This window comes from Triticum dicoccoides, chromosome 7A (assembly GCF_002162155.2).
Source record: "Triticum dicoccoides isolate Atlit2015 ecotype Zavitan chromosome 7A, WEW_v2.0, whole genome shotgun sequence".
Taxonomy (NCBI): Eukaryota; Viridiplantae; Streptophyta; class Magnoliopsida; order Poales; family Poaceae; genus Triticum; species Triticum dicoccoides.
The window spans coordinates 218,125,993-218,139,268 of record NC_041392.1 but is presented as its reverse complement, the minus strand read 5'-3'; positions in this window follow the sequence as shown (position 1 = coordinate 218,139,268).

Here is a 13,276-nt window from a genome sequence, read left to right as displayed (position 1 = left end):
CAACTTGCAGTATGTCTTCTTGCAAAAGCTTCAGAATGCTGGCTTTGGCATCGGAGGCTTGGGTATGCTGGCATGAGGAACCTCCACAGCCTTGCGAAGAAGAAACATGTCATAGGCATCGAAGGCGTCAAGTTCAAGAAAGATCACTTATGCGGTGCCTGTGAAGCAGGGAAGATGACAAGGGCAAAACATCCCTCGAAGACAACCATGACCACTACTCGACCCTTCGAACTGCTTCACATGGATCTCTTTGGTCCCACTCACAACTCAACTTTTACCACTACTGCTTGCCTCTATGGCTTCGTTATCGTTGATGATTATTCTCGATATACTTGGGTGCACATAATCCTTTACAAGACTGAAGTGCAGGATGTCTTCAGACGCTTCGCCAATCGAGCTATGAACAATTACGGTGCCAAGATAAAGCACATCAGAAGTGACAATGGCACTGAATTCAAGAACACTGGCCTTGATACATATCTTGATACCTTGGGCATCACACATGAATTCTCAGCTCCGTACACGCCACAGCAGAATGGCGTCGTCGAACGCAAGAACAGAACACTCATTGAGATGGCCAGAATGATGCTAGATGAATACAAGACTCCAAGAAAATTCTGGACTGAAGCCATTGACACTGTATGCCATACAATCAATCATGTTTATCTTCACAAGCTTCTGAACAAGACATCTTATGAACTCCTAACTGGCAAGAAGCCAAATGTCAGTTACTTCAGAGTATTTGGCGCAAGGTGCTAGATCAAGGACCCACAACACACCTCAAAGTTTGCACCAAAAGCACATGAGGGTTTTATGCTTGGATATGGAAAGGATTCGCACTCCTACAGAGTCTTCAATCTCTTTCATTACAAAGTGGTTGAAACAGTGGATGTGCGGTTCGATGAGACAAATGGTTCACAAAGAGAGCAACTGCCAAATGTGCTAGATGAAATTCTAGCTAGTGAATCAATCAAACTAATGGGAACTGGAGAGATCATACCTTCTGAAGCTCATCCTGAAGAAGAACTTATCATCTCAGCACCTGATCAACATGAAGACAATGCTCAGCCTGAAGACATTCCTCCCAACAACAACACAGATCAGCAAGAGCAAAGTCTTCGCCCTGTACATCCTCGTGTTGCCAATGAAGTGCAGATTGACAGAATTATTGACAGCATCAATGCACTTGGTCCAGTCACTCATTCAAGGGCAACTCAGCTAGCAAATTTCTGTGGGCACTTCGCATTCGTCTCAATATCAGAACCCAAGAAAGTTGAAGAAGCCTTCATGGAACCTGAATGGATTCAAGCTATGCAAGAAGAGCTTCAACAGTTTGAGCTGAATAATGTATGGGAACTGGTTAAGCGTCCTGATCCACGGAAGCACAACATAATAGGCACCAAATGGATATACCTCAACAAGCAAGATGAGCATGGTCAAGTTGTCAGAAACAAAGCTCGTCTTGTTGCTCAAGGATATACTCAAGTGGAAGGCATTGACTTCGATGAAACATTTTCTCCTGTGGCTAGGCTTGAAGCCATATGCATACTGCTGGCCTATGCAAATCATCATAACATTCTTCTATATCAAATGGATGTGAAGAGTGCCTTTCTCAATGGTAAGATTGAAGAAGAAGTGTATGTTGCACAACCGCCTGGTTTTGAAAATCCAAAACATCCTAACATGGTATACAAGCTCAACAAGGCACTGTATGGCCTCAAACAAGCCCCTAGGGCCTGGTATGACACACTCAAATATTTCCTGAAGAGCAAAGGCTTCATACCTGGTTCCCTAGATCCCACTCTTTTCACGAAGACATATGATGGTGAACTGTTTGTGTGCCAAATATATGTGGATGACATTATCTTCGGCTGCACCAGTCAGAAGTACAGTGAAGAGTTTGGATATATGATGCAAGAGCAATATCAGATGTCCATGATGGGGGAGCTGAAGTTCTTCCTTGGTCTTCAAATACGACAACAACGCAATGGCATCTTCATATCTCAAGAGAAGTATCTCAAAGATTGCCTGAAGAAGTTTGGTATGCAAGACTGCAAAGGCTTCACAACACCAATGCCAGCCAAACATCATCTGGGTCCTGACGACGATGGTAAAGAGTTCGATCAAAAGGTATACCGCTCCATGATTGGTTCTTTGCTTTATTTATGTGCATCTAGGCTAGATATTATGCTTAGTGTTTGCATGTGTGCTCGATTTCAAGCGGCACCAAAGGAGTCGCATCACTTAGCTGTGAAGCGAATTCTTCGATATTTGGCTCACACCCCAACTCTAGGATTATGGTATCCAAAGGGCTCAGAGTTTGATTTGGTTGGATTCTCGGATGCTGATTATGCTGGTGACAAAGTTGATCGCAAGTCTACATCAGGCACATGTCACTTTCTGGGACGATCACTTGTATGTTGGTCTTCAAAGAAGCAGAACTGTGTATCTCTCTCCACTGTTGAATCTGAATACATTGCTGCTGGATCTTGCTGTGCTCAGCTTCTGTGGATGAAGCAAACACTCAAGGACTATGGCATTCATCTGAAGCAAGTGCCACTTTACTGCGACAACGAAAGCGCCATCAAGATTGCCAACAACCCAGTTCAGCACTCGAAGACAAAGCACATTGAAATTCGTCATCACTTTCTCAGAGATCATGTTGTGAAGGAAGACATTGATATCATACACGTCAACACTGAAGAGCAATTGGCAGATATCTTCACCAAGCCTTTGGATGAGAAGAGGTTTTGCAAGTTATGGTGTGAGCTAAATATCCTGGAATCCTCAAATGTCCTGTGATCAGGCACACATCCTAACCCTTATGCATATTGATGACTTAGATGTGCAACACACGAAGTGAAGTATATCTTCAATCAATGAAGACATACATTCTAAGTGTGAATACATTAATGTGGAATTTGACTTCAGAGCGCCACGATAATTGTGCGCCGTGTCTGGGTCTAATACTTCCTATACGGTGGGTAACGCCACCACCAAACGTTCTATTTTGAAGTATTTCACTCATGGCGTTACCTTGCAATGTCTTCACATTTGGTTTGGCTTCAGTCTCAACATGTCTTCATGATTATCTTCACTATGTTGATTATATAGATATATATATATATATATACTAGTGTTCTGTCCTCTACAGCATTCACTTATAGCTATGTCTTCTTGTTGAATCTTTTGAACTAAGTGAATGTGATCGGACCCTAACCTCTCTATGCTCTCTATCTCAAAATTCTATCTCTCCAAGTCATATGCATTCTATTGAAACTGTCGAATGTCTTCTCCGCGTCCTTGTCAGCAGAAGACACAGAGACAACATTAAAGTCCGTTTTCAATGCTCATTCCTCCACATAAAATCTGGAGAAGCAGGAACGACCGCCCGACAATCCAGGCGTGCGTGGGACGTGGAACAAACCCCAAACTTCCGCAAACTGGCCACGCGTTCCTCAGATGCGAATCGCCAGGGGCACCTGTGTAATAGTACAGTGCCGCCCCTATGCCTATAAATACATACTCACTGCGGTAACTATCTCTTCTTCCACCCTAGCACGAACCCTAGCGCCACCGCTAGCTCTTGACGACGCCAGCGACGAAGCGCTTTGCTGCCGCAACCTCTCCGACGCCGTCTTCACGCCGACCGCGGACATCGTCCTCTCCGCCGTCGCCGTAGGTGTCTTCCGTCGCCAAGTTAGGGCACGGAGGATTGAACTGCTCGGCATCATTTCCCACTCCGTCTAGCAGTTCCAAGTGTGGTAAATAAAACTTCTTTTCACAGCCCCTTTTGATCTCATGGTTCTGTCACTTTCTACCATAAGAAGTATCTCTTCACACAAGTTAGATCTCTCAATCTGCATCTCATAACATGCCTAGTATATTCACTTGTGCGTCATGAAGTAGTTAGATTCCTCACTTGTACTGATCTGTGGGTTCGTACAAATCTGGAACCAACTTCTTATCTATGAGTGAATGTCTTCGCACGATGAGGTCAATGTCTTCTAAACTGATTTATCTTCAAAATCTTCTAAGAATGCATATGACCTCTTCCACTTCCCTCGCACCTTAATGCTGTCACAGGTACATGTCCGTGGGAGAATCCTTTGGTTCTCATAGTCTGCATTCATTTGCAGAATTCCTACAGCATCACATAAATTCTCCTGAAGCCAGTTCCTGTTGGTCCAGCAAAAGAAAGCCTTTGAAGCCTTTGAAAGTTTTGAATCCTTTCAAGTTAAAGTTTATGGCTTCAGAAACAGCAGCAAGGAAGGGGGGCAGACAGCGATGTGGAGGAACATCAAAAGATCTGCCTGATGAACTGGCAGAAATGTATAAAACAGATCCTGAAGAGAATTATGGTCAGCGCAAGACCCAAATCCAATGGATTCGACGCTATTGGGCAGAACAATGGTTCAAGTACCGCTTCACAACCCAAGAGTATGCTGAGAAGTATGCCATCGAAAGACCGTGGGGAGACATCTTATTCAAGAACCTTGTACCCAGGACCAGAGATGAAGCTATTGCCCAAAGCTTCTATCCATGCATGGTCCGTGGACCATAGCCTGATGATGCACATCCGTCGTCACTCCTCTGGTGTCGTGACGACAATCTGTTCAAGCACAACTTCCAGTTTGCCCAACAATCAGCGAAGCAGAACAAGAAGAAATTTGGGTTAGACTTCAACCCTGGTCCCTCGGCACCAAGGGCAGATGGCACACGCGACGCAGAACCCAATATCATTGGTCCGTATGCCAACCTTGAGGGCCTCATCACCCGCATCTTAGTCCAAGGGACTGCCGTGAATGACCCTCCAGCTGACTCTGAGTCTGATGAATCTCCTACTGTACCGAAGCCAAAGCAGTCGAAGAAGCCAAAAGCTTCAAAGCCAGCCCCTTCATCAAAAATCTCAAGGGCGAAGCCATTGGCAACTGCACCTCCTGAAGCCAGTGTGCAGTCTAAAGACGTATCCCGCGTCTCCAAGCCCCAGAAGGCCAAGATGCCTCAGCCACACACCGGCAAAGAGCTCACAACTGCTGCAATTCTGTGCAGCGAAGCCATTGATCTGTCAAGTGATGAAGATCTTGGAGATGACGCTCTCGAGCAGCTCATCAAGAGCAAAGAAGAAGCTGAAATCTTCAACAATTTGCCTCTCTTTGATGTCGCCATCATCCACAACTTCATCGACGAATGGTTTGCCACACCAAACATCAGCTTCGAAGATCTGCAGCTGCCCGTTGGCCTCAGCGTCGCCTTCCAAGGCGCTATTGCTTCAGAACTTGCAATTGCCCAGCGCATTGTTGAACTGAAGCAGAAAATTGATCATGAAAAGGCTCAGTTCAAGAAGAATATGGCCAAGCTCAGCGTGCAAGAAGTAAAGAGCTTCAAGATCATGTTGCATGAGCTTAAGGAAAACTTTCTGAAGAAGCATGCAGAAGCTCAGGGTTCACGTGAGCGGATGAAGTCTCTGGCTGAAAGATGTGTGCAAGCCTACAATGAGGCTGAGAAGCGCAAGGCACTTGGGCGTCCTGGCATCAACCCCAAGATGGTCGCAAAGAAAAAGAAGAAGACTGTTCCAGCTGAACCAGAGGCACCAAGGCAGGAAGCAGTTCCGATTGTCTTCCCAACTGCAACGACTGGCACGAAGCCAAAGAGCCGGTCAACAGCTTCAGAGCTCAAGAAGACAAGAACTGCTGAGGCTGAAGCCAGGAAAAGGAAAAGCTCTGAAGCCTCTCCTACTGCCCCCAGCAAGAAAAAGAGAAAGACTAAGAAATCTCGGGCTGCTCCCACAGAGCCCTTGATAGTTGAACCTATTTCTGTGGTTCACCCTAACGCAGAACGTCAACTAACGGTTCATGAGCCTGCTTCCACAGAGGCTCCTGAAGCTGAAGACATACCAGCAGCCGACCCCATCGCTGCTGAAGACATTGGTCATCAGGACAATGTACAAGATGATGCAGCCCTTCCTCAGTATGAACACAGCGAACTCATTAGCATTGGTCGTCCTCTGACGCCAATTGCACAAGATGCGTCATGGGCGGATCGCCCTCAAGAGGAAGAAGACAATGAGGCCCAACCCACTCCAACCCCACAGGCGTCGTCTGCATTCCGCAGGCTTCGCAAAGGTCCAAGGCCTCAAGTCTATGCTGAAGACATTCCGGCTGCATCAGCCACAGAAGAAGCACCACAAGAGCCCACTCCTATGTTCCACCAAGAAGCAGTTCTCCAGGAGACCGTGCTTGTGACCGACCCTCTAGCTAGTCAAGCAGAGGCTGAAAATATTGAGGCTGCCACAACCAACACTGAAGCCAATGTGGAGCCCTCCCCACCAAAAGCTTCAGAAGACGGCGAAGCTACTGATCCAGACACTTTTGTTCCTGAGTCTGCTGCAGGTCCTCAATTTGATTACCATGTTGAGCACAGGCCTCATGTCCAGAAGCTAGTCCCAAGGCTGCCGAGGTTCCCAGGTCCTGCATCAGCACCTGGCTTCTTTAACATCAATAGCTTCAAGGTAGATAATACGTTCTTCAACAGCTCCAAGAACCCCTATTCAAGGGAAAGGATTTCATCAGATAGGTTCTGGAGCTATCCTCAATGCAGCTACTATTCATGCATCCTATACAACCAAGGTCGCATCTTCCCACACAAGCGCCTTGATGTTGAAGCCATTGCTGGTCTGCCCTGTTTAGAGGAAGCGTTGGATTGCTTCAAGCAAGTGGGTCTGCTGCAGTTTGTAACTGATGAAGAGCACTGGAATGAAGAGCTTCTGCTGCAATTCTATGCCACCCTCCACATCAAAGGATACAACAGAGATCCGAAGACTTGGGCCCTGGAGTGGATGACCGGCAATGTCCATCATGAAGCCAATGCATTCGATATCATTGAGCTCACCAGCCTGCCCACTCCTGGCGAACTCTTCGAGGAAGGCTGTCCACTACACACTGAAGCTCTTGAGAGCATATTCCAGAGGCCTGAACCAAATATGAGTCAGATGCTCTCCATGATGAAGTCGTTGCCCCACGATGCTCCTTATCCAACAGAGTTCTTCGTTGAAGACTTTGAGTACCTGCCCAGAACCATCTATCACATTATCCGGCGGACTCTCTGGCCTATTAAAGGGCACTCTCCAAATGCCAAGATCGAGGGTGCAATGAAGACTCTGATATTCTGTATCGTTCATGGCAAATGCTGCAACGCACAGGATTTCTTCATACGCCAACTAGCTGCATCAGGCTCAGATCTGTTTGGTTTAAAGTACTATGCTCCTTGGGTAATGAGACTGATCAAGCTTCACTCTGCGATCTCATATCAGCCCTCAGCCCGCAACCATCGGATCTTCTTGCCAGATGTGGATACCTCTGTTGAAGCTATATATCCTGAGCCTGCCAAGCAACCTTTTAGTCTTTAGAATGCAGAACACCAGAGCTTCACTCAGAACGATGAAGGTGTTGAAGCCATCTCCAGGGTGTATCCTTTGGCTGGCACTACACGTGCGCCGCACCCTACTTCAACTGAAGCCACTGATATTGCAACTGTTTCAAGACCCAAGAAGCGCGCTCGTGTTCTCAATAACCGAGAGCTTCTTGTGGCCCTTCATCAAAAACAAGATAGGCATCATGACTGGCTAAAGCGTCAGATGAAAAGCCTCTTGGTGGATGTTAATCGTCTTCGAAATCTTGCCACCAAGAATGCTTTCGTCACTCATGAAACCTGTCGTCGTACATGGAAAGGGCTATCAATGATGTGTACTGAAGCTGAACTTGAAGAGGATGGCTTCACTGAGCGATTCAAGTTTGACACCACACCTCCTAGAAGGGCTGTGATGTGAAACACACCATCACTTGAAGACTCTGAGTTTTCTTCATCTGCTGCCACAGTCACTACCATAATCATTGATGAAGAAGATGATGCTACATCACCGCCACCTGCTTCAGCACCTCCAAGCTCTTCTGCACCGCCAAACACCTCCAACGACCCTGCTGCCTCTGGGAACGAATAGACACTCTATGTCTTCAAACCTTTTTGGTCCTTGCTGACAAAAGGGGGAGAAGCATATGGGTTGATAGTCTTCAAGCGGGTCCATATGGGCGGGTGCTTTATGTTTTGCTATATTTTGCTTCGTGCTTACAACTCTCGTTTTTGCTTCATTTGGTTCTTTGAGTTGTAACACTAAAACTCGATGGTCGTCTGCTACTTGTTTGCCACCCTGTTTTGCAAAGATAAATTCCGCACTTATCTCATTCTGCAGACGTCCATTTTCCATTATGCATGTCATTATCTTCATATACTTTCACATGCATAGTGGATTGTCATCATAAGCTGAAGTGGATCTCCACAAGTACAACCTGCCATGTGCATTTGCATTCCAAAAGCAAATTAACTTATACGCACATCTTTAGGGGGAGCCCTTGCAACTTATGAAGACAATTCCTTATCCTTTACAATTTCACAGACTATATTCCCCGTTGAAAACTTCAACTAGTTTGTCATCAATCACCAAAAAGGGGGAGATTGTAAGTGCATCTAGTGCCACCCCTAGTTGGTTTTGGAGTATTGACGACAAACCTAGTTGAGGGACTAATGTGTTTGTGAGAATTGCAGGATAACACAAGTAGAAGTCCCTCATTGATTCGGTTTCACTACCAGAGATGACCCCTAAAAATGTATGAAGACATTGAAGCCAAAGGTGGTATATGAAGATATTCACATTGAAGACTATGACAAAAGAAGACACGTTATGAAGCCTATGGAGCTCGAAGACTTAGATCTTTCGTAGTTCTTTTTATTTTTGTGTTGAGTCATAGGAACCACCGTACTGTTAAGTGGGGTCCAGGAGAACCAGTCAGAATGACTGAAGTGATGCCTAAACCAAAAACCTATGTCTTCGAGTGAAGACAATGAGAGTGAATCTTGTTCAGAGCCGGACAAGTCAGCTTTGCTTGTAGCCCAAGTAAAGTTGCCATGAGAGTTTGAAATCTGACCGTTGAGACACATGTCAGTTCCTTAGTGACCCAGGGTCATTTCGGACAAATCAGGTCGGGTTGCCAAGTGGCTATAAATAGCCCACCCCCTACAACCATAAACGGTTGGCTGCTCAGATTTCAGTGCACGACTTTTGTCGTTTGAGAGCAACCCACCTCGAAGCCTTTGAGAGAAAATTCCTAGCGAGGAGAAAGACCTAACCACCCAGAGCCAGAGTAAATTGGGCATCACTTAAGTCTTCTTGTCTGAGTGATCTGAAGACTTATTACACTTGAGGACTATGCGTCCTCCAGACGGTTAGGCGTCGCGTTCAGAGCATCCAAGAGACATTGTGGATTGCCAGTGAACGAAGTCTGTGAAGGTTTGGGAGTCTACCTTGAAGACTTACCAGAGTGATTGGGCGAGGACTAAGTGACCTTAGCTCAAGGAGAATACGGTGAGGACTTGGTGTCCTAAGCTGCGTGTTCAGGACTGGGTGTCCGGGACTGTGTGTCCTAAGGTTTAAATATCTAGCCGCTCCAACCAGACGTACAGTTGTCACAGCAACTGGAACTGGTCCAACACATCATTGTCTTCAACGAGTCACTGGTTTCATCTTCACTTCCTTTTACTTACTGTTACTCATTGTGAAGCCATTGCATGCTTGCTATATCTTTTGTCTTCACAATGTAACTGTATGAGTTGTTTGGCTTCATAACTTCTTCCTACCTGATCCTTATTACACTGCAGCTACTTGTCATTGTGCTTTCACTCTGTTGAATACTTGATCATGGCTTGCCTAGTGTAATCTAACTTCCGCTGCATAGTGATAGGCATATCTCTACTGTTTGTCTTCATAACTTCCATGTTTTGAAGACTTTCATAAAAATCGCCTATTCACCCCCCCCCCTCTAGTCGATATAACACACTTTCAGTTATAGTTCATCATGAAGCTCTAATAGCTTGGTGGCAGTGACTATGGAGAACCATCATTATCTCATTTGGGAGATTAACTCCCACTCGATTCAAGTGATTGTAGTACTCAGACAATCTGAGCACATGCTCAACGATTGAGCTTTTCTCCCTTAGTTTGCAGGCTTGAGAAACTTGTCAGAGGTCTCATACCTCTTGACGTGGGCACTAGTCTGAAATCCCAATTTCAGTCTTTGGAACATCTCAAATGTTCTGCGACGTTTCAAAAACGTCTTTGGTGCCACAATTCTAAACCGTTAGTATTACGCACTGAACTATCACGTAGTCATCAAAACGTGTATGTCAGATGTTTCCCAACATCTACAGACGACGCTAGAGGTTCAGCACACCGAGCGGTGCATTAAGGACATAAGCCTTCTGCGCAGCAATGAGGATAATCCTCAGTTGATGGACCCAGTGCGCATAATTTCTACTATCAACTTTCAACTAAATTTTCTCTAGGAACATATCTTAAATAGTGGAACTAAAGTGTAAGCTACGACATAATTTGCAAAGACCTTTTGACTATGTTCATGATAATTAAGTTCATCTGATTATTTAATGAACTCCCACTTAGATAGACATCCCTCTAGTCATCTAAGTGATACATGATCCGAGTCAACTAGGCCGTGTCCAATCATCATGTGAGACGGACTAGTCATCATCGGTGAACATCTTCATGTTGATCGTATCTACTATACAACTCATGTTCGATCTTTCGGTCTCTTGTGTTTCGAGGCCATGTCTGTACATGCTAGGCTCGTCAAGTCAACCTAAGTGTTTCGCATGTGTAAATCTGGCTTACACCCGTTGTATGCGAACGTTAGAATCTATCACACCCGATCATCACGTGGTGCTTCGAAACAACGAACCTTCGCAACGGTGCATAGTTAGGGGGAACACTTTCTTGAAATTTTAGCGAGGGATCATCTTATTTATGCTACCGTCGTTCTAAGCAAATAAGATGTAAACATGACAAACATCACATGCAAATCATAAAGTGACATGATACGGCGAATATCATCTTGCGCCTTTGATCTCCATCTTCGAGGCGCGGCATGAACACCATCGTCACCGGCATGACACCATGATCTCCATCATCGTGTCTTCATGAAGTTTCCTCGCCAACTATTACTTCTACTACTATGGCTAACGGTTAGCAATAAAGTAAAGTAATTACATGGCGTTTTCATTGACACGCATGTCATAAATAAATTAAGACAACTCGTATGGCTCCTGCCGGTTGTCATACTCATCGACAGGAAAGTCGTGATTCCTATTACAAGAATATGATCAATCTCATACATCACATATATCATTAATCACATCCTTTTGGCCATATCACATCACATAGCAAACCCTGCAAAAACAAGTTAGACATCCTCTAATTGTTGTTGCATGTTTTACGTGGCTGCTGTGGGTTTCTAGCAAGAACGTTTCTTACCTACGCAAAACCACAACGGTGATATGCCAATTGCTATTTACCATTCATAAGGACCCTTTTCATCGAATCTGATCCGACTAAAGTGGGAGAGACAGACACCCGCTAGCCACCTTATGCATCAAGTGCATGTCAGTCGGTGGAACCAGTCTCACGTAAGCATACATGTAAGGTCGGTCCGGGCTGCTTCATCCCACAATGCCGCCGGATCAAGATAAGACTAGTAACGGTAAGCAAATTGAACAAATCATCACCCACAACTGCTTTGTGTTCTACTAGTGCATAGAATCTACGCATAGACATAGCTCATGATGCCACTGTTGGGGAACGTAGCAATAATTCAAAATATTCCTACGTGTCACCAAGATCAATCTAGGAGATACTAGTAAGGAGAGAGAGGGAGTGCATCTTCATACCCTTGAAGATCGCTAAGCGGAAGCGTAACAAGAACGCGGTTGGTGGAGTCGTACACGCAGTGATTCAGATCACGGTCGATTCCGATCTAAGCGCCGAACAACGGCGCCTCCGCGTTCAACACACGTATAGCCCGGGAATGTCTCCTCCTTCTTGATCCAGCAAGGTGAGAGGAGAAGTTGAGGGAGAACTCCGACACCACGACGACGTGGTGGTGATAGAGCTCGTGGTTCTTCGGCAGGGCTTCGACAAGCGCTACAGAGGAGGAGGAGGTGTAGGAGAGGGGAAGGGGCTGCGCTAGGGGAAGGGTCTAGGTCTTCTGGCAGCCCTCCCACCCCCACTATTTATAGGAGAAGGGGAGAGGGTCCAGCCCCTTCAGATCCCATCTAGGGGAGGGGCGGCGGACAGGGAGGGAACCCTAGATGGGTTTTGGGCGCCCCCACCCCTAGGAGACTTGCCTCCCAAGCCAGGAGGGGAGGCTGCCCTAGGGGAGGCACACGCACCACTTCTGGTTACGTGAGATGGGGTGGGAGGGGCGCACATCCCCTTAGTGGTCTGGTGTGCCCCTTCCCCTTGGCCCATAAGGCCCCCAACACTTGTCGGGGCCTTCGAAACACCTTTCGGACACGCTGGTCATCACCCTGTACCCCCGAAACAATTCTGGACTCCAATACCCTTTCTCCAATATATCGATCTTCACATGCGGACCATTCCAGAACTCCTCATCATGTCCGGGATCTCATCCGGGACTCCGAAAAACCTTCGGTAACCACATACTATTTCCCATAACAACTCTAGCGTCACCGAACCTTAAGTGTGTAGACCCTACGGGTTTGGGAACCATGCAGACATGACCAAGACATATCTCCGGCCAATAACCAATAGCGGGATCTGGATACCCATATTGGCTCCCACATGTTCCACGATGATCTCATCGGATGAACCACGATGTCGGGGATTCAATCAATCCCGTATACAATTCCCTTTGTCAATCGGTATGTTACTTGCCCGAGATTCAATCGTCGGTATCCCAATACCTCGTTCAATCTCGTTACCGGCAAGTCACTTTACTCGTTCAGTAACGCATGATCCCGTGACTATCTCCTTAGTCACATTGAGCTCATTATGATGATGCATTACCGAGTGGGCCCAGAGATACCTCTCCGTCATACGGAGTGACAAATCCTAGTCTCGATTTGTGTCAACCCAACAGACACTTTCGGAGATACCTGTAGTGCACCTTTATAGCCACCCAGTTATGTTGTGACGTTTGGTACACCCAAAGCACTCCTACGGTATCCGGGAGTTGCACAATCTCATGATCTAAGGAAATGATACTTGACATTAGAAAAGCTTTAGCAAACGAACTACACGATCTTGTGCTACGCTTAAGATTGGGTCTTGTCCATCACATCATTCTCCTAATGATGTGATCCCATTATCAATGACATCCAATGTCCTTGGTCAGGAAACCATAACCATCTATAG